Source organism: Ursus arctos, unplaced genomic scaffold, assembly GCF_023065955.2.
Source record: "Ursus arctos isolate Adak ecotype North America unplaced genomic scaffold, UrsArc2.0 scaffold_18, whole genome shotgun sequence".
In the NCBI taxonomy this organism is placed as follows: Eukaryota; Metazoa; Chordata; class Mammalia; order Carnivora; family Ursidae; genus Ursus; species Ursus arctos.
The window spans coordinates 31,735,801-31,755,329 of record NW_026622852.1 but is presented as its reverse complement, the minus strand read 5'-3'; the positions used below and the strand labels follow the sequence as shown (position 1 = coordinate 31,755,329).

The 19,529-nt window shown below is 41.0% G+C and overlaps 1 long non-coding RNA gene across 2 annotated transcripts; it reads right to left on the bottom strand.

Moving 5' to 3' along the window:
• Positions 1 to 6,956: 6,956 nt before the first annotated feature.
• On the bottom strand, positions 6,957 to 15,487 carry LOC113260266 (uncharacterized). Of its 2 annotated transcripts, none has more exons than XR_008959943.1 (4): positions 15,316 to 15,487; positions 14,593 to 14,756; positions 8,584 to 8,731; positions 6,957 to 7,141 (listed from the first exon to the last, which is right to left on the bottom strand). It is a non-coding gene; the product is annotated as an uncharacterized LOC113260266 (long non-coding RNA). The 2 variants fall into 2 exon arrangements; XR_008959942.1 differs by lacking the exon at positions 8,584 to 8,731 and adding an exon at positions 10,263 to 10,354 and having other exon boundaries at positions 15,316 to 15,486.
• Between the last annotated feature and the right edge of the window lie 4,042 nt (positions 15,488 to 19,529).

Below are 19,529 nucleotides of genomic sequence, written 5' to 3'. Positions count from 1 at the left end.
GCTCCAGTGGAATTCCGATTTTGTTAGGTGAAGCAGAAGCCTGAGAACTGTGTTATAGGGACCTGAGACAGGGAAACTGAAGGACTCTAGGAAAATCTGCTTTTTGTTCCTTTTCCTGCTTCTATTCTTGCTAGGATCTGCACCCCACCCCACTCTTCACAAGCCTTGTAATGCAAATACTGTATGTGTTCCTTGTAAAGGACAAGGAGTTAATGATTTCTCTAGTATAGATAACATCTAAGGAAGGACCCAGTGAGAATGACTGGAGGAAGCTCTCATATGAGTATTCCAGACAACTGGAGCTAGACATCTCAATGCCAAGACCTCTGGTTCCAAAAAATAACACCTGGGCCCTTGTCTTTGTTCTAACTGGTAACTGGATGCCTGAGAAGATACATACACCGGACCACCGTCCTCAATAAAACCCCAGGCCCCAGAGACAAGACTCATGTTCCTTTCCTTTCTGGGTTTCCGAGATGTTCCATCTCTATCTGCTCTCTCTCCTCAATAAACCCTGCTCTCACTTGCTGCTAGCTGAAGTTTGATTTCCATCCTTCATGAAGCCAAGCATCCTCTTGGCTGGTCCTGCGGGACCCCTCAGGTTCCCTTGACCTGGCCTGCTGGCATCAGACCCACCTGCTGAAATGTATTGGATGAGATAATGACACTAACTCTGATCTCTCTCCTCTAGCTGCTTTGCTCTTGGTAAGCCTTGCACCCACAGGACCCTGAATGACAAGCAATGGTTCTTCTAGCCTAAAGTTTGTAAACTAGAGTTTCACAGGCTGTATTTCATCAATGGACAAGCTTTGTTTATTTTTGGACAGTACTGTATGCCCTTTGTGGTTAAAAACAAAAACCAACTTAGTTTCCAACATTTAAAATAGGATATTTGAGGGATGCCTGGGCAGCTCAGTTGGTTAAGCATCTGCCTTCAGCTCAGGTCATGGTCCCAGGATCCTGGGATCGAGTCCCACATCAGGCTCCCTGTTCAGTGGGGAGCCTGCTTCTCCCTCTGCCTGCTGCTGCCCCTGCTTGTGCTCTCTCTCTGACAAATAAATAAATAAAATCTTTAAAACAAAAGAGAACAAAACAAAAAATAGGAAATTTGACATAAAAATTCAGATTATCAGTTCCTCTTGAAAATGTTGAAGTTCTAACATGTTCGTATATTCTTATATTCTTGCATGGTCACATTGCCTAGAACTGAGTAGTGCTTCCTCTTCTATTTCTGTTTACTATAATCCCCACTAATATCAGTTCCCTCACACTAATTGAGTTTCATTTGAGTATCATCACCTGTGTGGTGTACTGTGACAAATCAATCACCGACACTAAATGAACATTTTTGATTGCCTACCCAACACCCATCCCTCCTCCCCTCGCTTTCTTAACAGAACACAACCAGGATTTTATTCAAGTATCCATTTAGCCCCTTTTATTCCCCACGTCTTAGGGGAAGCTAACTTCACTTTCATCTCTAAAGATTGTCTTAATATAAATAGTAAGTCTCATTCCCCAAGCAAAGTCCTGGTCTTAACAATGAACTATTTGATCAGGGTTAATTGCTTGAAATACTACAATTGAAGCAATTTACTTATCTTCTAAATTTTTTGTGTGAGGACTGAAACTGCTGGAAACTTCTTGCCAACCAGCTTGATAATGAAGCCAACACAGAGGTGGGCAGAACTAAAAGAGTCTCAGGGAAATGGTGAGGACACCCCTAACTTCAACCCACACTTCAGAGCGCTAACTTCACCCCTAACTTCATGCTCAGACAAAAATTGAGAAGAGAGCACATCTTTATAGAACCTTTCAGTTCTCATCATGTAGAAAACCATATTCTCCAGCTACTGGTGAGATCTATCTTTTCTGAAAGCCCCAGTCAGCCATCTGACACCTTGAGAATAAGACTTTTTACGTTACCTCTGACGTAGCCTGTCTGATTCAAAGAGGTAGTCTCACCCTAAATATTGGGGAAATGGAATAGACGAAGGCGAGGATAACATTGAACATATTCCCTATTTCTGACAGCCAGCTACCTCCTGTTCAACATCGTAATCCAGAGAAAAAAGGATAGAAACAGAAGTTCGGCCCTCATCAATAGTAGACCAGCCTTTGCTATTCCGGCTTGTGACGGGGCCTTTCTTAACTACACAATTCTGCCACGAGGTGGCAGCAGGTGACATGCTTTCATCCCCAGTTCTCCTAAAGCTTTGGTTGCAGGGTACTGCAGTCTTCTGTCAGGTCTTCAATTTAACTCTTAGAAATCTGGCCAGCTATTTAGGGCGGGCTTAATGCTCTCCTAAAGGACAAGGTTAAGATGCTCTGGATTTTTGTTTACCATTTTGTCTATGCTCCTTACAAATGTTCTGTTGTAAGATCATTGTTATATCTCCATGCATTCAAATATTCCTAGAACTCTAGATTGGGCTATTTGTGTGCTAAACATAATTCCTTTATCTATCCTTACTTTCGGTCAAGTTGTATTTTTTCTAGCCCGACTATCACTTGTTAAATATAAACATATAGGTTCCATGACCCCTGTTCCAGACTTAGTGAATCAGAATCTCCAGAGGAAAATTCCCTGGAAATCCAAGATCTTACTTTTGTTAATTATGCCCTCCCCTTTTGGACAGGTTTGAGGAACACTGCTCTAAGTGATGATATCCAGGTCTGCCTGATTGAGAGCATTCTGCAGAAACCAGCCCACTCCTCTTGTTCTCAGCTTCCCCTCACTCATTGACATTCACCATTGCCACACATATTTCTTCTTCCCCACATCCCTGCCTCCTTCTCCCCAGATCACCAGGTCCACTATGTTATGCCCTCTTCGTATAATTTCTGCGGATCGTGTTTGTGGCTTTAGTCCAGGGAGCCAGGAAGCATGAGAGCTGATATAGTCACAAACTGTCAAAGAAGCCACCCTTCATTTAATGCTCTCCTAAAAAACTACATTGTGTCTGTGGTAGAGTCATAGAATTGATGTTTTACGTTTTTTATGCTATGTTTAGGTTACTAATATTTTTATGATTTTGATTTCCATTATGTTGACAGCACACCACAGCACCCACTGGATGACCAAAGGATAGTGATAACTGGTGCTGGAGGTCCCAAAACTATGAGAGTTCAAAGAATGTCACTTTGTGTTGTACTGTGTGCTATTTATTTATTTGACAGAGAGAGAGAGAGACAGCCAGTGAGAGAGGGAACACAAGCAGGGGGAGTGGGAGAGGAAGAAGCAGGCTCCCAGCAGACCAGGGAGCCTGACACAGGGCTCGATCCCAGGACCCGGGGATCACGCCCTGGGCCGAAGGTAGATGCTTAACAACTGAGCCACCCAGGCGCCCCAAGAATGCCACTTTGGAGTCTGGCTAAGAGACACAGAGGTCTGGGCTCCCACCTGACTCCTGCAAATGAACATGGAGTCTTGCTGGAGGGTGGTCCTATTCCCAGCACACAGGCACTCTCTTGATGCTTCGGGTGGCGATTTGTAAAGAGGTCATTTTATTTTACTCCAAAGTTATGGGCTGTGTTTACTCCTGCAGAGGGGAGAATGAGCTCATTTCCCAATTCTTTCAAAAACCCAATGCCATGGACTGAATTGTGTACCCCCCAAACTCATATGTCTCCCCCAATGTGATGGTTATTTGGGGATAGGGCCTATAGAAGGATCAGGGAATCAAAACAGTCTGTAAACTTTACAAACAAAATTCCATTGAGATGTTGATATAGTGCATTCTATTTATAGAATAATTTAGGGAGAAATGAAATGTTCTAATATTTAGTCTTCCCAACCAGAAACACATCATACCTCTCCATTATTTCAAGTCTTCCTTTCTGTTTTAGTAAGATTTCATGGTTTTCTTCTTTTAAGTCTTTCAAGTCACTTATCAAGTTTATAGCTAGATAGTGCCGAGGTTTTGTTGCTTTCAATAATAAGACTTTTTACATTATATTTTTCCAATTGTTTATAAGTGCTATATAGGACAGCTGTATATTTTTTTTGCACTTGACTTATTATCTTAGAAAACTTTATGTTGAGTCGCCTGGATGTGGGGGAAGGGCAGAGGGTGGAGGACAATCCTAGCATCTGCAAATAAGGATCGTTTTTTTGCTGCCTTTCCAATATGTTGTAGAGTAACCCAGGAAGAAATAAACCTTTCTTTTTTCAAAGCTTCCTGATGGTTGTACTGAGTAGCATCTTGCAATAATGTCTTTCAGAAGTGAACAGGTGACTGACCCACCTAGGTCAACCATCTAAATCATATCTGTCTTTTAAGGTCCAATTCAAGTTTCTATTCCTTTGACTAAGACTTTCCGGATTATGTCCCAGCTCTTGTTGCTCAAACCCATCAGCTCTGACAATGAAGGTAGTGTTAAAACTTGAAATACAATGGAAGGAGGAGGCATCCCTAGAGAAGGCTGGCTGATCAGTATAAAGTTTCCTCCCCAAGTGGTATTATATAGGTGAAGTCACCTGTTTCCCACTCCAGGGCAAATACACAAAACTGATTACAATTTTAGGAACTCCTGAGGGTGATCAGGGACTAAATAAAACATTCATTATCCAAACTTACATGCAATGTTATAGCCAAAAAGCTGATTTGTTAATTATTTCAACAAGACCAGACATTTATATTCCTTGTAGCTGGTCTGTGCATAAAACCACATTTATAAATAATCAGAATGCTACTTCGTAATCTGGAATCAAAACGAGCAAGAGTAGAGATATTATTTTAATCTTGATGGGACCTATCAAGAAGAGCCGGCTGAAGTTATGGAATGGCTTCACAATGGAAAATGTGTCTAACTTTCTAGTGCTAACACGAACACCGCGACATCATGAATAGGATGATCCCATTTTCATTTTTAAAATTAAACTGTATCCTATAATCAAAATTTGCTAAGAAACGTAGAACTTAAATGTTCTCACACACACACACAAATAATCATTATCCCAGGCTAGGATAATTGTGCTTGTCCAGTTCAATCCCTCTGAGCACAAATTTGGACAGTCAGGTTTCCAGGCACACTCTCCCTCACCCTTGGAGTTTATAGAAGTCCCAAAAGAATCCACATGAACAGATATCAGGCATCTTCCCCAGAAGGCAGTCAAGAGTGGTGAGCTGGGTCGATGAACTCCGAAGAATCTATATCACACCAAGTTCACAGTACAAATATGGTCTTAATGTCAGCAAAGCAACATCAAGCCTCATGTCCAATATTGTTCATGTGAAGCTTATTTAATTTTCTTTATGTTAAATTTGTATATGTTCTGATTTGTGCAGCTATAGAAGCACAGGCATTTATACCACGAGTATGTTTATACGTGTTTTAACTAACATTATAATAAAAATAGTTTATGTAAGCACGAGGCGGTCCATGAGAAATTTGTTTTCCTTTAGAGAGGGGCCTGTACATTACTTAAGTTTGAAAAATATTATGTATTCATTGTACATGTGCTGTCCTGTGTGGCTCATGATGATTATGTATGTCTAGCTTTTAAATAATTCTGAGATCAGTAAAGAAGAATTCATACCAATATAACAGACATAGTGTATCAATTTAAACCTTCATTGACCCTAACAAACTACACGTATTAAGATGTTACTCACATTGATTCCAATACATTCAGTTATGAATTTCTAGTGCCTGAAGGCATAGCGGCCAATCCAGTTAAAAGCAGGTCTTGGGGTGCCTGGGTGGCTCATTTGGTTAGGCATGGGATGCTTGATCTCAGGGTTGTGAGTTCAAGACCCCTTTTGGGGCCTACTTTAAAAAAAAAAAGGAGGTCTTGCCGCAGAACTATACGTTTCAAATCTTGCCCGTGAGCACCGCTTCCCCACCTCAGAGGAATAATAAGGCTGACTACACTGAAGACAAGTGCAATTATACAGTTTTCTACAGTTGTGAAGTCAACAGAGACTGCCCCAAGCACCTCAGCTCATGTAAAGTCTTCCCGACCGACATCAGCCACATCCCCTCCTGAGACTTCTGGCACTCTGCCAACTCCCCCTTTGTCACTCTCAGAACCTCAGGAGACACTCTGACCTTACACACACACACACACACACACACACACACACACACACACTGACTACTGTGAATTTAAGTCGATGTGTTACCTCTCACAGGTAGCTCTTAGAATTTGAAGCTAGCTTGATCTTTACTGCAGGATGGTGGTATCATTTCCTGTTGAAGAGATTCACAAAGCAGGAGACACGTGATCTCATTTGGAGCAGGTGGGAGGGAATTCGGGCGACATCCCTTCCCTATCTTTTCTACTAAGCATAATCCTGGCTGGTAACATTTTCCCTTCACAATAGATTAAGTCACTATGCTTTCGTTATTGAACCCAAACCTCAAATTACAATTTATGTACCAGCCTAGAAGCTGGATTTATTTGCAGCCTGTAATAGCATAAGGCTTTAAAAGTAATTGGATGCCAGGGTAATAGGCATTTCAAAAGTATAGCGATAAAGATATTGTTCCTTGAACATGTCCGAGCCATGGAGAACGTTTTGACATTGCATCGACATTTCAAATGTCAGTTGACCTTGAAGACTAGTCCCCTCTATGACCTATATAGTATGGTCTCTTTTTGGCTTGTGTGTATTTTTATTAAGCTAATAATGATGTGTGTGGACATTTACCCCTGAGCGATCACCAAGCCTAATTTGATCACGTTATTTGAAATGTGGCCTTAACATGTAGGATAACAGCAGAGATGTGTGGTTTCAAGCCGCTACTAAATGCTAAAGTATCTGAAGAACATCTTGTTTTATATGTATTTTTTTGTTCTTGTGAAGACTGTCCTACTTTTTAAAATGATTGCCAATCAATCCGTCAACTTGTATTAAAAGTTTAAAATGTAAGTCATACCCAGTGACCCAACAATTAGAACACGTAATTCTAATAAGGTATTCTTTTTTTTTTTTTTAAGATTTTATTTATTTATTTGACAGAGAGACAGCCAGCGAGAGAGGGAACACAAGCAGGGGGAGTGGGAGAGGAAGAAGCAGGCTCATAGCGGAGGAGCCTGATGTGGGGCTCGATCCCAGAACGCCGGGATCATACCTTGAGCCGAAGGCAGACGCTTAACCGCTGTGCCACCCAGGCGCCCCTCTAATAAGGTATTCTAAAAAATAAATAAAAGCAAATAATTGTTTACATATGACTATACAGAAATGTTTATCACAGCATTATTTGTAATTTCAAAATTTTAGAATCAATCTAAATACATGATGGAATGTCCATAATATAGAATTCTCTCCAGCCATTAACATTGTGATATAGGGCTGCATTTCTTCATATGAAGTACGGTTACAACGTGTTGCTGAATGGAGTACACAGATTACAGGACTATGTGTAGAGCATCCATTTTTATAAGAAACGAGAAACATTTAAACCAAGGTGCTACCAGGTGAGGAGTTACACCTCTTTCTGTTTCCACAGCATTTACCATTCACTCCAATTTCTAAATCAAATGTTTTATTTAGCAGCTATTTACATACAAATAATATGAAAGGGTTTGAATACTGAGCAAGCACAAACCTAGCTATTGAAAGAGAGAGCATTGTTGCCATTGTTAAAAGACTTTCTCTCCTCCTACAACAAGGAGCTGAATAGAGCCTGGCTTACGCTTTGTTAAAAGAAACTGAGACATATTAAAAGCTGTAAGAGTAGGGCACCTGGGTGGTGCAGTGGGTTAAGCATCTGATTCTTGGTTTGGGCTCAGGTCATGATCTCAGGGTCATGAGGTCGAGCCCCTGCTTCTGGCTCTGCACTCAGCACGAGTCTGTTTAAGACTCTCTCTCTCTCCCTCTCCCTCTGCCCCCCAACCTGCACTCTCTCTCTCTTTCTCTCTCTCTCTCTCAAATAAATAAATAAATCTTTTTAAAAACTGTAAGAGTTTATTTGAGCAAAAATCTATTCCGATCAGGCAGTGTCAAACTGCAAGCAGTTAGGAGTGCTCTACCAAGAAGAGCTGGCAGAAAGATTATTATAGAGAAAAGGAGTAAGCAAAGTAAGGAAATGACTGCTGGGCTGTAGCTCAAAGCCCAGTTGGCTGTTTGTGATCGGTGGCCCTTAGCTTTTTCATTTCCGGAAGCTTGGGGCATTCACAGGCTTAGATTTTGGTCTGCTTAAGTAGACCACCACAGCATGAGAGCCACATCAGTCTAGCGGCCTCCTCACGGAATTGATTTAATAGGTTCGAGGAGAGTCAGAGGTGAGTCCTGGGAAACACATTGCTCATGGCTGTCATTGGGCTGGATGGCAAACCTCCCCAAACAAAACAAGGACCTCAACAAGAACTTCACACTCAACCACACAGTATCCCCCCCGTCCCACTCATTGCTTCTGCCAAAAGAACATTCAGAGCACTTTACTTAATATGACTCTTTTATTGAGCAAGAAGCATGTTGTTCCAGAACAGAGAGACTTCCTAGGGAAGGTGGTTAGGAAGTTCAGCTCTCAGTAGTTACAGCTCAGTTTATGAAGCATGAATGAATGAGTACATCGTTTTCTGTTATGATTGGTTACTGGAAACTTACATTCCATTTCATTGCATATACTCACTTGTTTGTGGCTAACTTGCTAGAAAGCTGTATGGTCATGCTAGGAGGACATGAAGAAATCTCAAGTGTTGTTTAAGGTCAGAGTCAGGAAATCAGGACACCCAGGTGGCTATGATGATTATGCCATAGTATTTGGTGATGAGGAAAACCTTTCTCAAAGGCAACACCAACAAGAATTTATGCAAAGGAAGACAGAAAATCTCAAAGTGGCCAATCAAGAGTTGAAGACAGATGAACTCCTTTATATCATAATTTATATGAAGAAAAGAAAAAGTTAAGCACTAATCAAACTACTTTTGATACTTTTTTTACAAAGAAATTAAATATTTAATTCTCAATGTTTCTGACATCTACATTACAGTGCACTAAATAAATATTAGTTTGTGTTTTTCATTTCCCCATACATTCCCAACCAATGGTAAGACAGTTTTTAAAGTTTTGGCAAATTTTTTTAAAAGATTTTATTTATTTATTTGACAGAGAGAGAGCACAAGCAGGGGGAGTGATAGGCAGAGGGAGAGGGAGAAGGAGGCTCCCTGCCGAGCAAGGAGCCCGATGTGGGGCTCGATTCCAGGACCCTGAGATCATGACCTGAGCCGCAGGCAGACACTTAACCGACTGAGCCACCCAGGCGCCCCTTGGCAAAAATGTTCAAGGTCATGAAACAATCATAACTTTTCTGATTATTAAATTTAGTTCCGTGTGGCTCCCACTTGCACAAACGTTCTTGTAGTCCGGCACTTTTGCGCGAAGTGAGGACTGCCTGTACTTGAGAAGAGTTTTGTCATGCCCAGCTATCTGAACAACAGTTCGCTGGATATAAAATTCGGGATTCTAACTTTTCTTCCTTTAATCATTTGAAATCCTACTGCATTGTCTGATTGCTTCCATGATTGCTGTTGAAAAATCCCATGGCAATCTGATATTTGTCCCTTTGTATAAGATCCGTTCATCCCTATGAGCTTTTAGAATTTTTCTTTGCCTTTTATATTCTTCTTAAATGTCCCTAAAATATATTATATTGTGGGGTTTTACTTACCTCTTCTCTTTGACATGCCTTTTCATCTTTTTTTTTATTTCAAAAATTTATCTTTAAAAAAAATTTATCTTTTATTTTTTTCAATATATTCTCCTTTCTTGTTTTTTTCCCTCTCTGTCTTTCTGGAACTCTTACTTCTAACCTCTGTATCTTTCAGCTTCTCTTTTATATTGTCCTTTCTTCTTTCTGGAAAACTCTTCAATCTGGTCTTCCTCAACTTTATCCATTCTGCTATTTCACCTATTTTTTTGTATCTAATATTTCTCTCTAATTCTTTTTTTTTTTTTTTTACATTTTCTTGTTATTTGATATTATTAACATCCTGTCTTATCTCTTTTAGTATGTTTATTCTACTTAAAAATTACTGGTCTATTTGTTCTATTACCTTGTGATGGAATTTATAACCTAGTATGTTGTCTTTCTTTTGAAATAGTTCTTCTTCTCAAATGTCATGTTATTTTGGCCAGTGGGCTTACATTTGCCTACACACATATAAGGCAATATATTAGGAGGAAGGCCAGCCCTCATGTCAGCTCCTGGTTATGATGAATGAGGCCTTAAGTGGAGACACCAGGAACCAAAAAAACAAAAAACAAACACACAAACAAACAAACAAACAAAACTAAGTTAATCACACTCACTTTTCAAAATAATTTCTCAGGTCAAGACTTCAATTTTTCCTTCCAGGGAGAACATTTTGGAGTGATACTTCCAAAAATGTTGCTCACCAGTCCTGGAGTTTGGAAGGGGAAGGGTGAGAAAGTTATTGCCCAGAGCGAGTCAATCCTATCTATTTCCTTAACTCCTTATACACATAAGACTCCAGCCCTACTGTGTGATATCGACATCTGGGCCTGAGCTCTGAGTTATCGCAGGTAGAGGCACAAGGCAGGTTGTCTCAAAGTGATGGGAGAGGCAAGGACAGGATTCCCACAGCTTTTGTGCTACTTCATCCTCCCACCGCAATGCCTGGCTACCTCCTGTGCCTAGTTCCAAGTCCTCACTCCCCACACACACGCCAGGAAAAGCCAGCCTCCCATCCCACCACAGGTGCTTCTCTAGTTCTTGCTGCCTCCAGGATTGTTCTCAGCGGAGGGAGCCAGCAGAGCCAACCAGTGCCCTGGTTGGAACCACAGCAGAACCTACGCCTAGCCCACCTCCACTCTCGCCTCCTTCCAGCTGCTTTCCATTCTCCAACATTCAGTTGCTCTTAGCTCCTCGCTCACTCCTCCGTTTACTGACATTGCCTCTTCTCCAGTCTGGCTTCTGCCCTCAACTCCCCACTGAGAAACTGCTGTCTGTAGCATCTCAATAGACTCCAGCCTTGTTGCTCAGCCATGTGGTGTCCTCATCTCTAACACTTTGACACAACTGATTAATCCCTTCTTGAAGAACTTTCTCTTGGTTGCTATGATACCATCACAATGGCCCACTTTTCTTCCTGCCTCACAGACTCATTCTTTTCAGGCTCACTTGCTCGCTTCCTCCACCACGACCTATCCCTAAATGCTCGAGGGCCCTAAGCACTCAGCCGGCTATAAAGGGTAGATAGTGAAGGGCCCTTCCAGTAACTGTCATTCACTTTATAGCAATTAGAGTGATCTGTTATTATTTATTTATTTATTTTAAAGAGAAGGAGAATGTGCATGCGGTTGGGGGGGGAAGTGGCAGAGAGAGAGGGAGAGAGAGAATCTTAAGCGGGCTCCAAGCTCAACACAGAGTCCAAAGTGGGGCTCGATCTCACGACCCTGAGATCATGACCTGAGCCAAAATCAAGAGTGGGATTCTTAACCAACTGAGCTACCCAGGTGCCCCTAGAGTGATCTTTTAAAAACACAAACTGAATAATGCTACCTCCTGGCTTTCCTTTGCATTTGGAATAAAATGTAATCTACGGTTTATAAGATTTGCACAGTCTGATCACTTTCCCACCTACTCATGAGGCTCCAACTCTGTTGAGGCTCAGAACTTTCTTATTTTAATCACTGCTATCTCTCTGGAACTTAAACAGTAGTGCCTGGCAAATAATAGGCACTTGTAGTAGGCTGGATAATGGCCCCCAAGGATGGCCACATCCTAATCCCTGGAACCTATAAATATGCTACTTTATATGGCAAAGATGTAATTAACCTAAGGATCTTGAGATGGGGAGATCTGAATTTTTGTGTGCCCTGCAAATTCATATGTTGAAATCCTAACCCTGAAGGTGATGATATTAGGAGGTGGGGCCTTTGGGAGGTGATTAGGTCATGAGGGTAGAACCCTTACAGTTGGGATTAGTGCCCTTATCAAAGAGATGGCAGAGAGCTGGCTTGCCCCTCTGCCATCCGAGGTTACAGTGAGAAGATGGCCAACAATGAGGAAGCTGGCCCTCAGCAGACACCAAATTTGCTAGCACCATGATGTTGGACTTCCCAGCCTCCAGAACTGTCAGAAATAAATGTTTGTTGTCTATAAGCCATTAGTCTATGGCATTTTGTTACAACAAACCCAACGGACCGAAATAGGAAGATTATCCTGGATTACCCAGGTGAGCCCTGAACGTAATCACAAGGGTCCTTAATAAGAGGGAGGCAGGAAGGTTAAAGGAAGAAGAAAATGATGGGGTGACGGAAGAAGGGGAAGAAAAGGTGCTGTGAAGCAGGGCCATGAGCCGAGAAAGTGGGCAGCCTCGAGAACCTGGAAAAGATGAGGAAGCAGATTCTTCCTTAAAACCCCCAGAAATAATCAGCTCTGCTGACATCTTGATTTCAGTCCATAAGGCAGACTTCCGACCTTCAGAATTATAAGAGAATACATTTGTGTTGTTTTAGGTTTGTGGTAATTTGTTACAACAGCAATAGGAAACTAATACAGCACTCAAAGAATCAGTTGGAGGATTGAATGAATTTAAAATATCATTATTTTATATGTATGTCCAAATACGGTATCTTTGAGCCACCCTTCCCCAAAGCAGAAACAGTCCCAGTGGAAATATCCCCCGGTTATTTTGGGGACTGATTTCCAAACTGAAGTTGCTTATATGCCCTCAATAGTGAAAAGCAATGAGGGAAATGGTGGAGACCTGACTTCCCTGCAAATCATCTGTTCTATTTCTGACTCTAATCAGAGAGTCTCTTCCCCATTCAGCGGGTAGGATGAGACACACGCCATCCTGTTCCCTTTAGTTTTTCCTTGTCTTTGTTCACCCTGCCTCCGACCCAAATGTTCTATAGTTCCCAAATAAAAGCCTCAGCATTGCAATGAACGCAAATACACAATGGTGGGAAATTGCAGTGAGGTCTCTGCTGGCCTCAAACAGCCAAAGCGTCCTGTTACACACCACACACACACACACACACACACACACACCACAAAATGAGAGAGATGGGAACACATAGAGATATTAATAATTATTTAATTTGACTTAGATTTTGATTTTTACTTTCAGGAAATTTTGATTTTCTTTTTATTTGACTGCATTTGTAAATTTTTCACAATGAGCATAAGCTATTTTATAAAATAAGTAAACTTTAAAACAGAAACTATATCAATTAGGTATAACCTATTTTTAGAATCACTGTGGGGTTGGAGTGCCTGGGTGACTCAGTCGGTTAAACATCTGACTCCTGATTGCAGCTCAGGTCATGATCTCAGGGTTGTGAGATCAAGCTCCATTTTGAGCCCCCTGCCGGGTGTGGAGCCTGCTTGAGATTCTTTCTCTCCCTCTGCTCCCCCACCTCCCCTCCCTCTCCCTCTGGGAAAAAAAAGAAAGAAAGAAAGAAAGAAAGAAAGAAAGAAAGGAAGGAAGGAAGGAAGGAAGGAAGGAAGGAAGGAAGGAAGGAAGAAATCACTGTGGAGTTGCTGCCAAGAGCTTGACAAAAATATGAGAGGATGGGGCGCCTGGGTAGCTCAGTTGTTTAGGCATACGACTCTTGATTTTGGCTCAGGTCATGATCTCAGGGTGGTGAGAACCAGCCCTGCATCAGGCTCCACACTGGGCATGGAGGCTGCTTGGGATTCTCTTTCTCCTTCTTCCTCTGCTCCTCCCCACACTCCCTGCCCAGGTCTCTCTCTTTAAAAAAAAAAAAAAAAAAAAAAAAAAATGAGAAGAATGTGAATTGCGAAGACTGCAACGAAGAGTCCTAATACAATCAGGTGATGGAAGTTAGTTACTAATGCAAATTAGGCAACCAAACTTGTTTCTCAGAGGCCTGGGTGAGCGAATTCCTGATTGTGACTATATCAGACTGGTTGGCGTATCCGTCAGATACACATCTGATTCCTATTCCTGAGTTTTTGACCCAGTATCTTCAGCTTCCCTGAGAAGTTAAAACAACTCTCCTTAGGTGGGTGATGTTTCAATCCTGGGAAGATTTATAATTAAGTACAGAGAAAATTGATTGAATTAAGCACATAGTATTGGGAGCCCTGGGTGGCTCAGTCAGTTAAGCATCTGCCATCACCTCAAGTCCTGATCACAGGATCCTGGATAGAGCCCTGTGTCGGGCTCTCTGCGCTCTCTGCTCAGCGGGGAGTCTGCTTCTCCCTCGACCTCTGTGCTCTCTCTCTCTCTCTCAAACAAATAAATCTTTTTAAAGAAAACACGTAGTGTTAATACTTTGATTTAATTCAGGAAAAGCTGTGTTTGTTTACAATGTTTAAGAGAATCTGGAAGTCAGCCTTATAATTTTAGGCTGAAAGATGGAGGAGAATTTGATTGTAGAAACTGCTTTGAATGTTACAAGATTTTAGAGGTACTCTATATAGAAACGTATTAGATGTTCAAAAGTTGTTTAAATACTTAGTAAGCTTTTGCTTATGAAAGTGTTGAGTTTACTGCCAGGTAACTCAAACGTGGAAGAAAATCAAATACATTTAAATATACTAATGTAATTTCAAATCAATTAATTAAAAAAGGAAAATTGCTTATTTACATATAAAATTATCAGATTTATAAACAGAAAAAACATATTTATAAATTAAACTTACAGAATTGGGATGCCTGGGTGGGTCAGTCAGTTCAATGTCTGCCTTCGACTCAGGTCACGATTCCAGGGTCCTGGGCTCAAGTCCCACCTTGGGCTCCTTGCTTATCGTGGAGCCTGCTTCTCTCTCTGCCTGCTGTTCCCCCTGCTTGTGCTCTCTCTCTCTCTCTGACAAATAAATAAATAAATAAATAAATAATCTTTTAAAAAAATAAAATAAGCTTACAGAGTTAAAAAAAAGTCGATTGTAAGAATTTCCACATTAATATAGTCACTTAATTTTCAATCCATGTAACTGTAGGTATTCCTTAAAAAGCAGAAAAACAATTCCCCCCACATGAAAAGACACAAACTCTCATTATCATAACTACTTATAACAACAATAGAAGAAAACAAAAATTTCAGGTTTAAAAAAATCTGATGATATGTATATTATATTTAAAAAGGAAATTTAAAAAAATGTATGCCAATTAAATAAAAAATTAGTTGGATATCCCTCTAGAAATTTGGATAAATTATTGCTCATGAACTCTGTGTCTAAAATAAAATAAATCGGACATCAGACAGTAAAAATAAGCACAATTTGAAATCAGACTCACAGCAAAAATACCATATTGTATTTCATTAAGCAACTATTGCTTGTAGATACCAAGGATCAACTATAGTTTCCACCTGATTGAGGCTACCTCAAAGGATAATAACACAGGTAGTATCCAGAACTACTTACAACTGGTTCCTTCATTTCTTTATTCATTCGTTTGTTCACTCATTCATTCATTCCAGAAACACCCATTATAGCCAACTGGTGTATGACAGACTGCTCCATGCCCACAAGGAGCTCATTTTCCAGAAAGGTAATCTGCCCTAGGGCAGGCGCCATTGGCCGAGGCCAGGTTTTGGATGGCTTTAACTGTCATGCAAATGAGCTTGACCTTTTGGTCTGGTGGAGTGTTTTAAGCTGGAAAGAAACCTGATCTGGTTTATATTTTTAGAAAATTCACTGGGTTAGCCCTCTGGAGATTTGTTTAGAAGCCAAAGACTACAGAGGCTAAGATTGAATAGGAGACTATTAACAGGTGAGAGATGATGTCTTTATCTAGGCTCTGCTGTCAAAGTCAGGTGAGCAGAGCAAGGAGTCTGACTCTTCATAGATGCACAATGTTAGTTCCAGCTAATCAAAGTTTTACCACAATAAAAATAGATTAGAATGCCTACCTTGGGACTTAACCCCAGAAAGTCTCTCCTTTGGTTTTTTTTTTCTCTTTTGTGAAATGGGAAGAATCGCAGGATTAGGTGACGGTTAGAGGTTACCATGACACAATTTCCAATATTGAGGGTGGTGAGCAATTGGAGATCCTCCTCACAGTGGATGAAGATGGAAACCAAGAGTGTTCAGGTAAATTGTAAGCACTTCTTGGAACAGTCTGCGGTGTATCTGTAATGAAATGTTGATGGTGTTTCGGTAAAATAACAGTTTCAATAAAACTTTTTGTCATGGGGGCGCCTGGGTGGCTCAGTCAGTTAAGCATCTGGCTTTGGCTCCGGTCATGATCCCGCAATCCTGGGATCAAGCCCCACTTCTGCCTCTCTACTCAGTGGGGAGCCTGCTTCTCCCTCTCCTTCCCACTTGTGTTCTCTCTCACTTGCTCTGCTCTCTCTGCCTCTCAAATAAATAAATAAATCTTAAAAAAAAGTTTTTCCTCACAACTCACAAAGTTTCTTTGCTTGAGCAAACTTTAGTCAGGCTCCTGAATCCTCTTCCCCCAGGCCCTTCTATACATTTCCTTGTCAACTCCAGTGTTAGCCAGAACCCTGCTAAATCAGTTTAGCAAGACATCTCACCCTGGATATCTGATCATTGTGGCTTATCTTCAGCAAGAATCCTGTTGAGTACCTTTAGCCAGAATCACCCTTTACACCTAATGCTTCCTTCCCCTTAGTGATTTGCTATACACCAATCCTTATCCTGTTCCTTGGCTATACAGTCCCACCTGCCCACACTATCTTTGGAGTTGAGTCTAATTCCCTTCTGCAGGACCCCATTTCAGGGGTCCCTACACCTACCATCATGGCCCACCTTGATGCCTTACCATCTTCAATAAGTGCCATTGAATAATTTTTTCTTTAACACATGAAAGAGGATGGATGAGTAAGGATCATATAGACAGATGGAAGCTGTTGTCAGGGTTCTGGTTTCCATATCAAGTGGTGATTTCTTTCTTTCTTTTTTTTTTTTTAAGATTTTATTTATTTATTTATTTATTTATTTATTTATGAGAGAGAGAGAGAGAGAGAGAGAGAGGAGGGGCAAAGGGGGAGGGAGAGGGAGAATTTCATGCAGGCTCCACACCCAGGTCGGAGCCTGATGCAGGGCTTGATCTCACCATCCTGAGATCATCATCTGAGCTGAAATCAAGAGTTGGCCACTTAACCAACTGAGCCACCCAGGCACCCCTCCATGTTGGGTGGTGACTTCAAGGGCATTTCTTCTTCACTTCTTCTTCTTCTTCTTCTTCTTCTTCTCCTTCTCCTTCTCCCTCCTTCTCCTTCTTCTTCTTCTCCTCCTTGATAAATATAAGTCCTTACATAGACACATAATGAGAATTATGATTAATCTCTCTCTGTGACCCCAAAGCCAAGTCTTATAAAAAAAGAAGAAGAAAAGAGAAAACACACTCCTTAGCACAAGGGAGGGAAGGTAGCTAATGTGGAACAAAGAAGGGAGCTTACCAAATGAAAACCAGAATCTTGGAATCTTGTCTTTCCAAGAATTTTCCCAGTCTTTGCTAGGTTACCACTCCTCCTACCTCTCTCTAGAATCCCTCAATTTATTATCTTTCATAAAATACCTTGATGGCTGTTCAACTTCGTGTTTTAATCTGAAAAACTGGCCTCATGTTCCTCTTGTGTTAGAAAAATACAGTTATTATTAGGGGCGCCTGGGTGGCACAGTGGTTAAGCGTCTGCCTTCGGCTGAGGGCGTGATCCCGGCGTTATGGGATCGAGCCCCACGTCAGGCTCCCCCACTGGGAGCCTGCTTCTTCCTCTCCCACTCCCCCTGCTTGTGTTCCCTCTCTCGCTGGCTGTCTCTATCTCTGTTAAATAAATAAATAAAAATCTTAAAAAAAAAAAAAAAGAAAAAGAAAAAAATAACTAACTTTAAAAAAAAAAGAAAAATACAGTTATTATTACCTATGCATAACGATAATCACATAAAATAATAATAAACACGCTTAAAACTACCATCCAACATGGAAATTAGAGCCTTCCTATATGATTTTAACAAATGGAGTATGAAACAACCTAAAATCATTGTGTATTTCTCTTGCTATTGGATGAAGTTTAATCATATATAATTTTAAAGAGCCAACATCACAATAATAAAACATTTTTAACCTCTCATGTAGAAGAAGTCTGGAAGGAGGAGGTCTGGGACTGGTCCAGGAAATGGGACCAGCTTCCCAAGCTGTTCTCTGTGCCAGATCCAGCTGTCAGCCTAGGCATTCTTTCCTATACTTCCAGACATTCCTAAAGATGGACTTCTTAAGAGCAGGACACACATCTTATTCTTATCTCATTCTCATCCGTCGTGTTGGCACTATGTCAGAACAATTCTTCAATCGATATTGGTTGTAAAATAGAGGATGGACGGATGCCCTGGTGGATGGATGTAAGATTCTAATGGAACTTAATATCTAGTACCAACTATGCTAACATAAGAAAATTACGTAAGCATTTATTGGCTTTACTGCCTTATCTTGTGACCACTGAACAGACCTTTTAGAGTAGGTGTCTGCAAACGAGACAGTAAATATTTGAGGCTTTGTGAGTCATAAGGTCTCCATCACAACTGTTCAACTCACTATAGCAGCCATAGACACATATAAATGAATGACCATGCACCAGTAACACTGAAATTTGGATTTCATATAATTTTCACATGTACCAAAATATTCTTCTTTTTATTTTTTAACCATTCAGTATTATAAAAGCCATTCTTGGGGCGCCCGGGTGGCTCAGTTGGTTAACAGAGTCCTGGGATCGAGCCCCGAGTCGGGCTCCCTGCTCCTCGAGGGAGCTGCTTCTCCCTCTCCCTCTGCCTGCCACTCCCCCTGCTTGTGCTCCCTCTCTGTCAAATAAATAAATAAAATCTTTAAAAAAAGAAAAACAAAAAACCATTCTTAGTTCGTAGGCCACACAAAAACAGGCAGTGAGCTGTAGTTTGCTAACCCCTGGCCTAGAAAGGCAAGCTGACCCAGAATTAGAAGTGCTGAGAAAGGCAATAAAACCATGAGGTGGAAACCCTAGGAAGCCAGAGTGGAATCTAGCTGGCTTTCATTTTCCTTTGGCTTCCGTTTTCCCTCCCCAGGCTCATTCCACATCGCTTCCCTGGGCTCCTCAGCACTTGTTTTCAACCAATGTGCCCATTTTCTCATACCCCCAGTGTTACACCATTCAGAACAATATTTGCTTAAAATAGGATTCTGGAAGACTGAAGAACATTTGAGACCCAAAGTAATAGCTTTCTAATGCAGGGCTTTCATGCATTGAGAGATGTCATTTCATTAATATGAATAAATCTCTATGTGCTCCCTTGATGAAATATCATGCTGGCTTCTATTCCTCTCACCAAAGAAACATGCTTCTGCTTGGATGACTTGGGGCAGCCCTGAAGGCAGGAACAGATGTACATACCTATGCTGGAATGAGTAGTGACGACCTATCTGAGGGGAAAAAATATTCTGCAGGTCTCCTGTGGAGACTGAATTGCCTTGAGACCTCACTGCTCTTTTTTAGAAGTGGATAGATTTTAGGTAGTTTCATTCATGGTATGTGAATAAAATAAAGGTTATAATGTATGACAGATCACATCACCACTTAAATGAGCATTTATTATATACTTAGTGAATACTTGGCATTTTGATAATGAGCAGTAAGTTA